A 16,699-nucleotide genomic window follows, 5' to 3' on the forward strand; every position below is an offset into this window, starting at 1 on the left:
TACATAGTAATTAATTTCTGTGATCAAAGTTGAGTTTTCAGCATCATTACTCCAGTCTTCAGTGTCACATGATCCTTCAGAAATCATACTAATATGATGATTGATGCTCAATAAATATTCATTATTATTTTCAATTTTGAAAACAGTTGATACAGATTTTTTTTTTTCAAAATGCTTTGATGAATGTAAAGTTCAAAAGAACAGCATATATTTCAAATATATATATTTTTAACATTATAAATGTCTTTACTGTAACTGTTGATCAGTTTAACTCATCCTTCATAAATAAAAGTACTGATTTATTTTATTTCTTTCCCCCAAAAATAAAATTTTAATTATTACTAACCACAAACTTTTGAGCGGTAGTGTTTAACGTTACAAAAGCTTTAGATTTCAGATAAATGCTGTTCTTTTGAACTTTCTATTCATCAAAGACTGTACACAACTGTTTTCGACATTTAAAATAATAATGAATGTTTCTTGAGTATCAATCATCATATTAGAATAATTTCTGAAGGATCATGTGACAGTGACGACTGGAGTAATGATGCTGAAAACTCAGCTTTGATCACAGGAATAAATAACAGTTTAAAATATATTAAAATAGAAAGCAGCTGTTTTAAATTGGAATACTATTTTACAATATTACTGTTTTTGTTTGTATTTTTAATCAAATAAATGCAGCCTTGGTGAGCAGAAGAAACTTCTCTGTTATGTGCGCGCCACAGACTGCACGCACGTCCGCTTAGAGTTCCGCCTTTTGCCTTCCGTCAATATTACGTTATTAGAAAAATATTTTTTTAGAGAATCGATTTTTTGACATTTGTGAATCGATTCAGAATCGTCCACGTCCGCATCGCGATGCATCTAAGAATCAATTTTTTCTCCCACCCCTAGATTTCATACAACAGGTTAATAAACAGTTACAATTAAGTCACTTACATTTTAGATGCAATGTTGACTGTTTTTGTTCTGTTTCAGCAGCGAAAATAGTTAAACAAAGATCACGGCAGAACCATCACGCATCACGTGTTTTCTCATAACTGAACGATTCAGCATTTTTAACGAATCGGTTAACTCAAAGATTGAATGATCAATCCATAAACATCTGTCTTAATCATGATCGACTCATTCGAACGAATCGTTTGAACGAATGAATCAATGACTCGCTTATTAAGATGGATGCCTGGCGACACCTAATGGCGGTTTAGTGTTGTTTAAAAGCATCATTCTTTCCCACATGTGTGTGGTTTGTGTGTGCAACATTATCATTATTTTTCTTTTACCCCCAGCCACGCCCGGGTACCAGCTTCAGCCCGGCCCTGATGGCCGTGGGTTCTGACCTGTGTGCAAAGTTTCAAGAGTTTTTGAGCACGTTAAGGACCCCAAAAGCCCCTGAAACCTTGATTAACAATATAAAAGCAATAGTCAAATCCCCCCCTCCCCTCACACACACACACAGACACAGAGAGAGGGAGAGAAAATTCTTCAGAAAATCCACATTCAAACCAAAATATCTCTCTTCCTGTTGGTCAGAGATGGTTCATGTAAATTAGAAAGTTGTCCGTCTTGATGAGAACAATGCACATACCAAGTTTTGTGATTCTAGGAAAAACTAAACCCCCATTTTTGAGTAAAGGTGGCGCTACTGAGCCATTCCACCACCCCCGTTTCTGAAACTTTGCACATGTCTACTGGCTAATAAATGTGATGTGTCTGTTGAGTTTCATGCAATTTCAAGTATGTTAAGAGTCTCAAAAGCATCAAAAAAGAATATTAAAGTTTGATGCGTTGCCACGGCAACAGTATCTAAGATATCAATAATCCTTTCACAGGTTTACATCTGCCGTGTGTCTACATTGTACACATAAAGTTTGAAGCAAATCGGGTAAAAATAAGACACTGATTTCAAAGCATTTTGAAAGTGATGTACTTCCTGCTGCCTGTTGGTGGCGCTATAACTTTGACTCACAATAGTCACATCTGTGCGATCGGCCTCTTACAACGAACACACTGCTGAAGTTTCATCAAGATCAGTTAATGTATGCAGAAGTTATAACACACTTCCTGTTTCATTTTTTCGCCATAAATTTGTTTCCTCGCCACGGCCAAACCGTTCGAGATATCAAAAATCCGTCCGCAATTTAGCATCCTCAATGTCTTAACTTCATGCACACCGAGTTTGAAGGCGAATCGATGAATTCCCTAGGAGGAGTACATTAAATTCCACAGCATGCGTTTCCAAACAACGCTAAATAGCCAACTTCCTGTTTGGCTGGCGTAAAACTTAGAGCACGAAAGTTGTTCGGCCCGATGAGATCTATATGTGTACCGAGTTTCATATCATTACATGCAAGTGTGTTTGATTTATGGACAAGTGTTCGGATCCCGTTCCAGGGGGCGCTGTTGAGCCCCGCTGCCACGCCCGGGTACCAGCTTCAGCCCGGCCCTGATGGCCGCAGGTTCTGACCTGTGTGCAAAGTTTCAAGAGTTTTCGAGCACGTTAAGGGTCCCAAAAGCCCCTGAAACCTTGAAACACACTGAAATCAATTGGAAATTCCCTCCCACCCCTCACACACACATAGACAGAGAGAGAGAGAGAGAAAATTCTCCAAAAAATCACATTCAAACCAAAATATCTGACTTCCTGTTGCTCTCAGCTAATAAGTGTGAATTAGACAGTTGTCCGGTTTAATGAGAACAATATACATAGCGAGTTTAGTGACTCTATGTAAAACTAAGCCCCCATTTTTGACTAAAGGTGGCGCTACTGAGCCCCTCACCACGCCCGTTTCTGAAACTTTGCACATGTCTACTGGCTAATAAATGTGATGTGTCTGTCGAGTTTCATGCAATTTCAAGTATGTTAAGAGTCTCAAAAGCATCAAAAAAGAATATTAAAGTTTGATGCGTTGCCACGGCAACAGTATCTAAGATATCAATAATCCTTTCACAGGTTTACATCTGCCGTGTGTCTACATTGTACACATAAAGTTTGAAGCAAATCGGGTAAAAATAAGACACTGATTTCAAAGCATTTTGAAAGTGACATATTCCTGCTGCCAGTTGGTGGCGCTATAACTTTGACTCACAATAGTCACATCCATGTGATCGGCCTCTTACCACGAACACACTGCTGAAGTTTCATCAAGATCAGTTAATGTATGCAGAAGTTATAACACACTTCCTGTTTCATTTTTTCGCCATAAATTTGTTTCCTCGCCACGGCCAAACCGTTCGAGATATCAAAAATCCGTCCGCAATTTAGCATCCCCAATGTCTTGACTTCATGCACACCGAGTTTGGAGGCGAATCGATGAATTCCCTAGGAGGAGTACATTAAATTCCACAGCATGCGTTTCCAAACAACGCTAAATAGCCAACTTCCTGTTTGGCTGGCGTAAAACTTAGAGCACGAAAGTTGTTCGGCCCGATGAGATCTATATGTGTACCGAGTTTCATATTATTACATGCAAGCGTGTTTGATTTATGGACACGTGTTCGGATCCCGTTCCAGGGGGCGCTGTCGAGCCCCCCTGCCACGCCCGGGTACCAGCTTCAGTCCGGACCTGATGGCCGTGGGTTCTGACGTGTGTGCAAAATTTCAAGAGTTTTCGAGCATGTTAAGAGCCCCAAAAGTGCCCGAAAGGTTGACAAAATAATAATAATAATAATAATAATAATAATAAATATAGCTGCGAGCAGCGATTACGGGCCCAAGCCGGTGGCACCGCAACCCCGGTGCCTTTAGTTACCTAAAGGCACCGGGGTGGCGGTACCGCCGGCTTTGGCCCTCCATCGCTGCTCGCAGCTATATTTATATATATATATATATATATATATATATATATATATATATATATATATTATACAAACATATATATATATATATATATATATATATATATACCGTTCAAAAGTTTGGGGTAAGGAAGATTTTTAATGTTTTTAGGAGAAGTCTCTTCTGCTCACCAAGGCTGCATTTATTTGATTAAAAATACAAACAAAAACAGTAATATTGTGAAATATTATTCCAATTTAAAACAGCTGTTTTCTATTTTAAAATATTTTACACTGTAATTAATTTATGTGATCAAAGCTGAGTTTTCAGCATCATTACTCCCGTCTTCAGTGTCACATGATCCTTCAGAAATCATTCTAATATGATGATTGATGGTCAATAAATATTAATTATTATTTTCAATGTTGAAAACAGTTGTGTACAGATTTTTTTTCAAAATGCGTTGATGAATGTAAAGTTCAAAAGAACAGCATTTATTTCAAATATAATTTTTTTTAACATTATAAATGTCTGTACTGTAACTTTTTATCAGTTTAACTCATTCTCGATGAATAAAAGTATTGATTTATTTATTTGTTTCCCCCAAAAATAAAATAAAAATTATTACTGACCCCAAACTTCTGAACGGTAGTGTTTAATGTTACAAAAGCTTTAGATTTCAGATAAATGCTGTTCTTTTGAACTTTCTATTCATCAAAGACTGTACATAACTGTTTTCGACATTTAAAATAATAATGAATGTTTCTTGAGCATCAATCATCATATTAGAATAATTTCTGAAGGATCATGTGACAGTGACGACTGGAATAATGATGCTGAAAACTCAGCTTTGATCACAGGAATAAATAACAGTTTAAAATATATTAAAATAGAAAGCAGCTGTTTTAAATTGGAATACTATTTTACAATATTACTGTTTTTGTTTGTATTTTTAATCAAATAAATGCAGCCTTGGTGAGCAGAAGAAACTTAGCTTAAAAATCTTACTGACGCCAAATTTTTGAACAGTAGTGTATTATATATTTATGTAATTATATAAAAATGTAAGGGATAAGACAGATCATTTTACTTGCCTGACCTGATTAGAACAATGAAAAAAACTTAAATGAAAAAATAACTTGGGAATCACTAAAACGAGGGCGCGATTGAACAGTGGACACATAAAAACATACTCTGTCATTTTGTTCAGAACATCATTCAAACTGCAAAGTGTTAACTTATATTTTTGTACAGTAGCAATAAAACACAACATTGTGCTTTTTTTAAATACATTCAAGCAATCCGCCCCGAAAATGAAACTAAAATGCTCACGGCTGCACAGGCATTCATAATGGTGCGCGTCCTCAGCGAGGAACGAGCAGAACAGAGTCAACGTTTCTTAGGTCATTCCTCCTTCCATAGGAATTTATTGAAAACGCTCGCTCTGCTCCGCACCATTATCAATGTCCGTGCGGACGAACATATTTTACTTTCGTTTTTAAGTTAGCGATTAAAAAGCCCCCAGCAGTGTCACACGTCAGTTAACCGGTGGTAAAATATTCTCACAGTCACATACCTAGTATATTTTTATATAGATATAATAGGCCTACCTGATTTTGAACACAAGAGGGCAGTATAGCACTATGTTTGACTTTATTTATTTATTGTTTAGACTAAACAACCATTCTGGCAGTTTTTAAACTTAAACTTCATTCTTAAATTGAAAATTAAATTATTTGTATACTTTTATGTAGTAATAAATGGTGTATAATTACATTTTTAGAATATATGAGCCTTTTAGTGTTTACTTTTTTGACATTACTTTAATCCCTCGCCATAGCAAAACCGTTTGAGATATTTATTATCCGTTCACAATTTAGCATCATTAATATATTTTTATCATGTTGAAAAAGTTTGGTGGGAATAAAATAACCACTTAGATAAAGGTGGCTAAAAATTCAGAGGCTGATTTTGCAAAAAAATCCACATTCAGACCAAAATATCTGACTTCCTGATGGTCAGAGCTAATGACTTTAAATTAGAAAGTTGTCCGGGTCGATGAGATCAATATATGAACTGAGTTTTTTTTACTGGAGTTAAAACTAACCCCCCCACTTTTGTCAAAAGCATGTTGAAAGTGACACACTTCCTGCTGCCAGTTGGTGGCGCTATAACTTTGAATCACAATAGTTACATCCATCTGATCGGCCTCTTACCACGAACACACTGCTGAAGTTTCATCAAGATCAGTTAATGTATGCAGAAGTTATTCCACTTCGTGTTTCTCTTTTCTCGCCATAAATTCGATTCCTCGCCACGGCCAAACCGTTCGAGATATCAAAAATCCGTCCGCAATTTAGCATCCTCAAAGTCTTGACTACATGCACACCGAGTTTGGAGGGGACACGGTGAATTTTCTAGGAGGAGTACTTCGCATTCCACAGGAAGCGTTTTCCAAACAACCAATAATAGCCGACTTCCTGTTGGGCTGGCGTAAAACTTGACCGGGGGAAAGTTGTTCGGCCCGATGAGATCTATATGTGTACCGAGTTTCATATTAATTCATGCAAGCGTGTTTGATCTATGGACCAAGTTTTGGGACCCCGTTCAAGGGGGCGCTGTTGAGCCCCCCTGCCACGCCCGGGTACCAGCTTCAGCCTGTCCCTGATGGCAGGGGGTTCTGACTTGTGTGCAAAGTTTCAAGAGTTTTTGAGCACGTTAAGGACCCCAAAAGCCCCTGAAACTTTGATTAACAATATAAAAGCAATAGTCAAATTCCCCCCTCCCCTCTCACACACAGAGACACAGAGAGAGGGAGAGAAAATTCTTCAGAAAATCCACATTCAAACCAAAATATCTCTCTTCCTGTTGGTCGGAGGTAGTTAATGTCAATTAGAAAGTTGTCCGTCTTGATGAGAACAATACACATACCAAGTTTTGTTGCTGTTGATAAAACTAACCCCCCCACTTATGACTAAAGGTGGCGCTACTGAGCCCCTCACCACGCCCGTTTCTGAAACTTTGCACATGTCTACTGGCTAATAAATGTGATGTGTCTGTCGAGTTTCATCCAATTTCAAGTATGTTAAGAGTTTCAAAAGCATCAAAAAAGAATATTAAAGTTTGAAGCGTTGCCACGGCAACAGTATTAAAGATATCAAAAATCCTTTCACAGGTCTACATCTGCCGTGTGTTTACATTATACACATAAAGTTTGAAGCAAATCGGGTAAAAATAAGAGGGTGATTTCAAAGCATTTTGAAAGTGATATATTCCTGCTGCCAGTTGGTGGCGCTATAACTTTGACTCACAATAGTCACATCCATGTGATCGGCCTCTTACCACGAACACACTGCTGAAGTTTCATCAAGATCAGTTAATGTATGCAGAAGTTATAACACACTTCCTGTTTCCATTATTCGCCATAAATTCGTTTCCTCGCCACGGCCAAACCGTTTGAGATATCAAAAATCCGTCCGCAATTTAGCATCCTCAATGTCTTGACTTCATTCCCACCGAGTTTAGTGGCGATCGGGTGAATTCCCTAGGAGAAGTGTTTCAAATACCAGACCATGCGTTTCCAAACAACCCATAATAGCCGACTTCCTGTTGGGCTGGCGTAAAACTTAGAGCACGAAAGTTGTTCGGCCCGATGAGATCTACATGTGTACCGAGTTTCATATTATTACATGCAAGCGTGTTTGATTTATGGACACGTGTTCGGATCCCGTTCCAGGGGGTGCTGTCGAGCCCTCCTGCCACGCCCGGGTACCAGCTTCAGCCCGGCCCTGATGGCCGCGGGTTCTGACCTGTGTGCAAAGTTTCAAGAGTTTTCGAGCATGTTAAGGGCCCCAAAAGTGCCCGAAAGGTTGACAAAATAATAATAATAATAATAAATATAGCTGCGAGCAGCGATTACGGGCCCAAGCCGGTGGCACCGCAACCCCGGTGCCTTTAGTTACCTAAAGGCACCGGGGTGGCGGTACCGCCGGCTTTGGCCCTCCATCGCTGCTCGCAGCTATATTTATATATATATATATATATATATATATATATATATATATATATATATATATATATATATATATTATACAAACATATATATATATATATATATATATATACCGTTCAAAAGTTTGGGGTAAGGAAGATTTTTAATGTTTTTAGGAGAAGTCTCTTCTGCTCACCAAGGCTGCATTAATTTGATTAAAAATACAAACAAAAACAGTAATATTGTGAAATATTATTCCAATTTAAAACAGCTGTTTTCTATTTTAAAATATTTTACACTGTAATTAATTTATGTGATCAAAGCTGAGTTTTCAGCATCATTACTCCCGTCTTCAGTGTCACATGATCCTTCAGAAACCATTCTAATATGATGATTGATGGTCAATAAATATTAATTATTATTTTCAATGTTGAAAACAGTTGTGTACAGATTTTTTTTCAAAATGCGTTGATGAATGTAAAGTTCAAAAGAACAGCATTTATTTCAAATATAATTTTTTTTAACATTATAAATGTCTGTACTGTAACTTTTTATCAGTTTAACTCATTCTCGATGAATAAAAGTATTGATTTATTTATTTATTTCCCCCAAAAATAAAATTAAAATTATTACTGACCCCAAACTTCTGAACGGTAGTGTTTAATGTTACAAAAGCTTTAGATTTCAGATAAATGCTGTTCTTTTGAACTTTCTATTCATCAAAGACTGTACATAACTGTTTTCGACATTTAAAATAATAATGAATGTTTCTTGAGCATCAATCATCATATTAGAATAATTTCTGAAGGATCATGTGACAGTGACGACTGGAATAATGATGCTGAAAACTCAGCTTTGATCACAGGAATAAATAACAGTTTAAAATATATTAAAATAGAAAGCAGCTGTTTTAAATTGGAATACTATTTTACAATATTACTGTTTTTGTTTGTATTTTTAATCAAATAAATGCAGCCTTGGTGAGCAGAAGAAACTTAGCTTAAAAATCTTACTGACGCCAAATTTTTGAACAGTAGTGTATTATATATTTATATAATTATATAAAAATGTAAGGGATAAGACAGATCATTTTACTTGCCTGACCTGATTAGAACAATGAAAAAAACTTAAATGAAAAAATAACTTGGGAATCACTAAAACGAGGGCGCGATTGAACAGTGGACACATAAAAACATACTCTGTCATTTTGTGCAGAACATCATTCAAACTGCAAAGTGTTAACTTATATTTTTGTACAGTAGCAATAAAACACAACATTGTGCTTTTTTTAAATACATTCAAGCAATCCGCCCCGAAAATGAAACTAAAATGCTCACGGCTGCACAGGCATTCATAATGGTGCGCGTCCTCAGCGAGGAACGAGCAGAACAGAGTCAACGTTTCTTAGGTCATTCCTCCTTCCATAGGAATTTATTGAAAACGCTCGCTCTGCTCCGCACCATTATCAATGTCCGTGCGGACGAACATATTTTACTTTCGTTTTTAAGTTAGCGATTAAAAAGCCCCCAGCAGTGTCACACGTCAGTTAACCGGTGGTAAAATATTCTCACCGTCACATACCTAGTATATTTTTATATAGATATAATAGGCCTACCTGATTTTGAACACAAGAGGGCAGTATAGCACTATGTTTGACTTTATTTATTTATTGTTTAGACTAAACAACCATTCTGGCAGTTTTTAAACTGAAACTTCATTCTTAAATTGAAAAAAAAAAGAATAAAATGAGTTAAGTTCTGATATTTGTATACTTTTATGTAGTAATAAATGGTGTATAATTACATTTTTAGAATATATGAGCCTTTTAGTGTTTACTTTTTTGACATTACTTTAATCCCTCGCCATAGCAAAACCGTTTGAGATATTTATTATCCGTTCACAATTTAGCATCAGTAATATATTTTTATCATGTTGAAAAAGTTTGGTGGGAATAAAATAACCACTTAGATAAAGGTGGCTAAAAAATCCACATTCAGACCAAAATATCTGACTTCCTGATGGTCAGAGCTAATGACTTTAAATTAGAAAGTTGTCCGGGTCGATGAGATCAATATATGAACTGAGTTTTTTTTACTGGAGTTAAAACTAACCCCCCCCGCTTTTGTCAAAAGCATGTTGAAAGTGACACACTTCCTGCTGCCAGTTGGTGGCGCTATAACTTTGAATCACAATAGTTACATCCATCTGATCGGCCTCTTACCACGAACACACTGCTGAAGTTTCATCAAGATCAGTTAATGTATGCAGAAGTTATTCCACTTCGTGTTTCTCTTTTCTCGCCATAAATTCGATTCCTCGCCATGGCCAAACCGTTCGAGATATCAAAAATCCGTCCGCAATTTAGCATCCTCAAAGTCTTGACTACATGCACACCGAGTTTGGAGGGGACACGGTGAATTTTCTAGGAGGAGTATTTCACATTCCACAGCAAGCGTTTTCCAAACAACCCATAATAGCCGACTTCCTGTTGGGCTGGCGTAAAACTTGACCAGGGGAAAGTTGTTCGGCACGATGAGATCTATATGTGTACCGAGTTTCATATTAATTCATGCAAGCGTGTTTGATATATGGACCAAGTTTTAGAACCCCGTTCAAGGGGGCGCTGTTGAGCCCCCCAGCCACGCCCGGGTACCAGCTTCAGCCCGGCCCTGATGGCCGTGGGTTCTGACCTGTGTGCAAAGTTTCAAGAGTTTTTGAGCATGTTAAGGACCCCAAAAGCCCCTGAAACCTTGATTAACAATATAAAAGCAATAGTCAAATCCCCCCCTCCCCTCACACACACAGAGACACAGACAGAGGGAGAGAAAATTCTTCAGAAAATCCACATTCAAACCAAAATATCTCTCTTCCTGTTGGTCGGAGATGGTTAATGTCAATTAGAAAGTTGTCCGTCTTGATGAGAACAATACACATACCAAGTTTTGTTACTGTTGATAAAACTAACCGCCCCACTTATGACTAAAGGTGGCGCTACTGAGCCCCTCACCACACCCGTTTCTGAAACTTTGCACATGTCTACGTGCAAATAAATGTGATGTGTCTGTCGAGTTTCATGCAATTTCAAGTATGTTAAGAGTCTCAAAAGCATCAAAAAAGAATATTAAAGTTTGAAGCGTTGCCATGGCAACAGTATTAAAGATATCAAAAATCCTTTCACAGGTCTACATCTGCCGTGTGTTTACATTATACACATAAAGTTTGAAGCAAATCGGGTAAAAATAAGAGGGTGATTTCAAAGCATTTTGAAAGTGACACACTTCCTGCTGCCAGTTGGTGGCGCTATAACTTTGACTCACAATAGTCACATCAATGTGATCGGCCTCTGACCACGAACACACTGCTGAAGTTTTATCAAGATCAGTCAATGTATGCAGAAGTTATAATACACTTCCTGTGTCCCATTATTCGCCATAAATTCGTTTCCTCGCCTCGGCCAAACCGTTCGAGATATCAAAAATCCGTCCGCAATTTATCATCCTCAATGTCTTGACTTCATGCACACCGAGTTTGGAGGCGAATGGATGCATTTCCTAGGAGGAGTACATCAAATTCCACAGCATGCGTTTTCCAAACAACCCATAATAGCCGACTTCCTGTTGGGCTGGCGTAAAACTTAGAGCACGAAAGTTGTTCAGCCCAATAAGATCTATATGTGTACCGAGTTTCATATTAATTCATGCAAGAGTGTTTGGTATATGGACCAAGTTTTCGGACCGCACTCGGACCCCATTCAAGGGGGCGCTGTCGAGCCCCCCTGCCACGCCCAGGTACCATCTTCAGCCCGGCCCTAATGGCCGCAGCTTCTGACCTGTGTGCAAAGTTTCATGAGTTTTTGAGCACGTTAAAGGCCCCAAAAGCCCCCGAACCCTTGAAGAACAATAATAATAATAAATATAGCTGCGAGCAGCGATTACGGGCCCAAGCCGGTGGCACCGCAACCCCGGTGCCTTTAGTTACCTAAAGGCACCGGGGTGGCGGTACCGCCGGCTTTGGCCCTCCATCGCTGCTCGCAGCTATATTTATATATATATATATATACATATATATATATATATATATATATATATATATATATATACATACATACATACACACACATACATATACATATACATATATATATATATATATATATATATATATATATATATATGTATGTATATATATATATATATATACATACATACATACATACATATATATGTATATATATATATATATATATATATATATATATATATATATATATATATATATATATATATATATACCGTTCAAAAGTTTGGGGTCAGGAAGATTTTTAATGTTTTTAGGAGAAGTCTCTTCTCCTCACCAAGGCTGCATTTATTGATTAAAAATACAAACAAAAACAGTAATATTGTGAAATATTATTCCAATTTAAAACAGCTGTTTTCAATTTTAAAATATTTTACATAGTAATTCATTTCTGTGATCAAAGTTGAGTTTTCAGCATCATTACTCCAGTCTTCAGTGTCACATGATCCTTCAGAAATCATACTAATATGATGATTGATGCTCAATAAATATTCATTATTATTTTCAATGTTGAAAACAGTTGTGTACAGATTTTTTTTTTTTTTAAATGCTTTGATGAATGTAAAGTTCAAAAGAACAGCATATATTTCAAATATATATATTTTTTTTTAACATTATAAATGTCTTTACTGTAACTGTTGATCAGTTTAACTCATCCTTCATAAATAAAAGTACTGATTTATTTTATTTCTTCCCCCAAAAATAAAATTTTAATTATTACTAACCCAAAACTTTTGAGCGGTAGTGTTTAACGTTACAAAAGCTTTAGATTTCAGATAAATGCTGTTCTTTTGAACTTTCTATTCATCAAAGACTGTAAACAACTGTTTTCGACATTTAAAATAATAATGAATGTTTCTTGAGTATCAATCATCATATTAGAATAATTTCTGAAGGATCATGTGACAGTGACGACTGGAGTAATGATGCTGAAAACTCAGCTTTGATCACAGGAATAAATAACAGTTTAAAATATATTAAAATAGAAAGCAGCTGTTTTAAATTGGAATAATATTTTACAATATTACTGTTTTTGTTTGTATTTTTAATCAAATAAATGCAGCCTTGGTGAGCAGAAGAAACTTCTCTGTTATGTGCGCGCCACAGACTGCACGCACGTCCGCTTAGAGTTCCGCCTTTTGCCTTCCGTCAATATTACGTTATTAGAAAAAAAATTTTTTACAGAATCTATTTTTTGACATTTGTGAATCGATTCAGAATCGTCCACGTCCGCATCGCGATGCATCTAAGAATAATTTTTTTCTCCCACCCCTAGATTTCATACAACAGGTTAATAAACAGTTACAATTAAGTCACTTACATTTTAGATGCAATGTTGACTGTTTTTGTTCTGTTTCAGCAGCGAAAATAGTTAAACAAAGATCACGGCAGAACCATCACGCATCACGTGTTTTCTCATAACTGAACGATTCAGCATTTTTAACGAATCGGTTGACTCAAAGATTGAATGATCAATCCATAAACATCTGTCTTAATCATGATCGACTCATTCGAACGAATCGTTTGAACGAATGAATCAATGACTCGCTTATTAAGATGGATGCCTGGCGACACCTAATGGCGGTTTAGTGTTGTTTAAAAGCATCATTCTTTCCCACATGTGTGTGATTTGTGTGTGCAACATTATCATTATTTTTCTTTCACTATTATATTAGCGATTTAAAAGCACCCACTCGTGTCACACGTCGATTAACCGGTGGGAAAATATCCTCAGACACATACCTAATAAATGTATATTTAAATACAATATTGGCCTACCTGGTAAAAAGTTTTATATACTATTTTGATGTCCTTTTGGACACAAGAGGGCAGTATAGCCCTATGTTTGCTTTTTTGTTGAACCAAATAGCACTAAATAGCTAACTTTTTAACTAAATAGCTAACTAAATACTTTTTCATTCTTCTTGAATTGCAAAAACAGAATAAAATGGGTTTAGTTGTGATATTTGTATACTTTTATATAGAAATAAATGGTATATAATTACATTTTTAGAAGATTTTTACTTTAATCCCTCGCCATAGCAAAACCGTTTGAGATATTTATTATCCATTCACAATTTAGCATATTTAATGTATTTTCATCATGTTGAAAAAGTTTGGTACGAATAAAATAAATAGTTTAAGAGGAGTGGCTAAAAATTCAGAGGCTGATTTTGCAAAAAAAATCACATTCAGACCAAAATATCTGACTTCCTGATGGCCAGAGCTATTGAATGTAAATTAGAAAGTTGTCCGGCTTGATGAGAACAATATACAAACTATTTTTTCTTTACTGTAGTTAAAAGTAACCCCCCCACTTTTGTCAAAAGCATGTTGAAAGTGACACACTTCCTGCTGCCAGTTGGTGGCGCTATAACTTTGACTCACAATAACTACATCCATCTGATCGGCCTCTTACCACGAACACACTACTGAAGTTTCATCAAGATCAGTTAATGTATGCAGAAGTTATTCCACTTCCGTGTTTCTCTTTTCTCGCCATAAATTCGATTCCTCGCCACAGCCAAACCGTTCGAGATATCAAAAATCCGTCCGCAATTTAGCATCCTCAAAGTCTTGACTACATGCACACCGAGTTTGAAGGGGACACGGTGAATTTTCTAGGAGGAGTATTTCACATTCCACAGCAAGCGTTTTCCAAACAACCCATAATAGCCGACTTCCTGTTGGGCTGGCGTAAAACTTGACCGGGGTAAAGTTGTTCGGCCCGATGAGATCTATATGTGTACCGAGTTTCATATTAATTCATGCGAGCGTGTTTGATATATGGATCAAGTTTTAGAACCCCGTTCAAGGGGGCGCTGTTGAGCCCCCCAGCCACGCCCGGGTACCAGCTTCAGCCCGGCCCTGATGGCCGTGGGTTCTGACTTGTGTGCAAAGTTTCAAGAGTTTTTGAGCACGTTAAGGACCCCAAAAGCCCCTGAAACCTTGATTAACAATATAAAAGCAATAGTCAAATCCCCCCTCCCCTCACACACACACAGACACAGAGAGAGGGAGAGAAACTTCTTCAGAAAATCCACATTCAAACCAAAATATCTCTCTTCCTGTTGGTCGGAGATGGTTAATGTCAATTAGAAAGTTGTCCGTCTTGATGAGAACAATACACATACCAAGTTTTGTTGCTGTTGATAAAACTAACCGCCCCATTTATGACTAAAGGTGGCGCTACTGAGCCCCTCACCACGCCCGTTTCTGAAACTTTGCACATGTCTACTGGCTAATAAATGTGATGTGTCTGTCGAGTTTCATCCAATTTCAAGTATGTTAAGAGTCTCAAAAGCATCAAAAAAGAATATTAAAGTTTGAAGCGTTGCCATGGCAACAGTATTAAAGATATCAAAAATTCTTTCACAGGTCTACATCTGCCGTGTGTTTACATTATACACATAAAGTTTGAAGCAAATCGGGTAAAAATAAGAGGGTGATTTCAAAGCATTTTGAAAGGGACACACTTCCTGCTGCCAGTTGGTGGCGCTATAACTTTGACTCACAATAGTCACATCAATGTGATCGGCCTCTGACCACGAACACACTGCTGAAGTTTTATCAAGATCAGTTAATGTATGCAGAATTTATAATACACTTCCTGTGTCCCATTATTCGCCATAAATTCGTTTTCTCGCCTTGGCCAAACCGTTCGAGATATCAAAAATCCGTCCGCAATTTATAATCCTCAATGTCTTGACTTCATGCACACCGAGTTTTGAGGCGAATGGATGAATTTCCTAGGAGGAGTACATCAAATTCCACAGCATGCGTTTTCCAAACAACCCATAATAGCCGACTTCCTGTTGGGCTGGCGTAAAACTTAGAGCACGAAAGTTGTTCAGCCCAATAAGATCTATATGTGTACCGAGTTTCATATTAATTCATGCAAGAGTGTTTGGTATATGGACCAAGTTTTCGGACCGCACTCGGACCCCATTCAAGGGGGCGCTGTCGAGCCCCCCTGCCACGCCCAGGTACCATCTTCAGCCCGGCCCTAATGGCCGCAGCTTCTGACCTGTGTGCAAAGTTTCATGAGTTTTTGAGCACGTTAAAGGCCCCAAAAGCCCCCGAACCCTTGAACAATAATAATAATAATAATAATAATAATAATCCTAACGAAAACAATAGGGCCTTCGCCCTTTCAGGGCTTGGGCCCTAATAATAATAATAATCCTAACGAAAACAATAGGGCCTTCGCCCTTTCAGGGCTTGGGCCCTAATAATAATAATCCTACCGAAAACAATAGGGCCTTCGCCCTTTCAGGGCTTGGGCCCTAATAATAAATAATCCTACCGGAAACAATAGGGCCTTCGCCCTTTCAGGGCTTGGGCCCTAATAATAATAATAATCCTACCGAAAACAATAGGGCCTTCGCCCTTTCAGGGCTTGGGCCCTAAATATATATATATATATATAAATATAGCTGCGAGCAGCGATTACGGGCCCAAGCCGGTGGCACCGCAACCCCGGTGCCTTTAGTTACCTAAAGGCACCGGGGTGGCGGTACCGCCGGCTTTGGCCCTCCATCGCTGCTCGCAGCTATATTTATATATATATATATATATATATATATATATACATACATACATACATACACACACATACATATATATGTATATATATATATATATATATATATATATATATATATATATATTATTGTTCAAAAGTTTGGGGTCAGTAAGATTTTTAATGTTTTTAGGAGAAGTCTCTTCTGCTCACCAAGGCTGCATTTATTGATTAAAAATACAAACAAAAACAGTAATATTGTGAAATATTATTCCAATTTAAAACAGCTGTTTTCAATTTTAAAATATTTTACATAGTAATTCATTTC

This window comes from Rutilus rutilus, assembly GCF_951802725.1.
Source record: "Rutilus rutilus genome assembly, chromosome: 3".
Lineage (NCBI taxonomy): Eukaryota > Metazoa > Chordata > Actinopteri > Cypriniformes > Leuciscidae > Rutilus > Rutilus rutilus.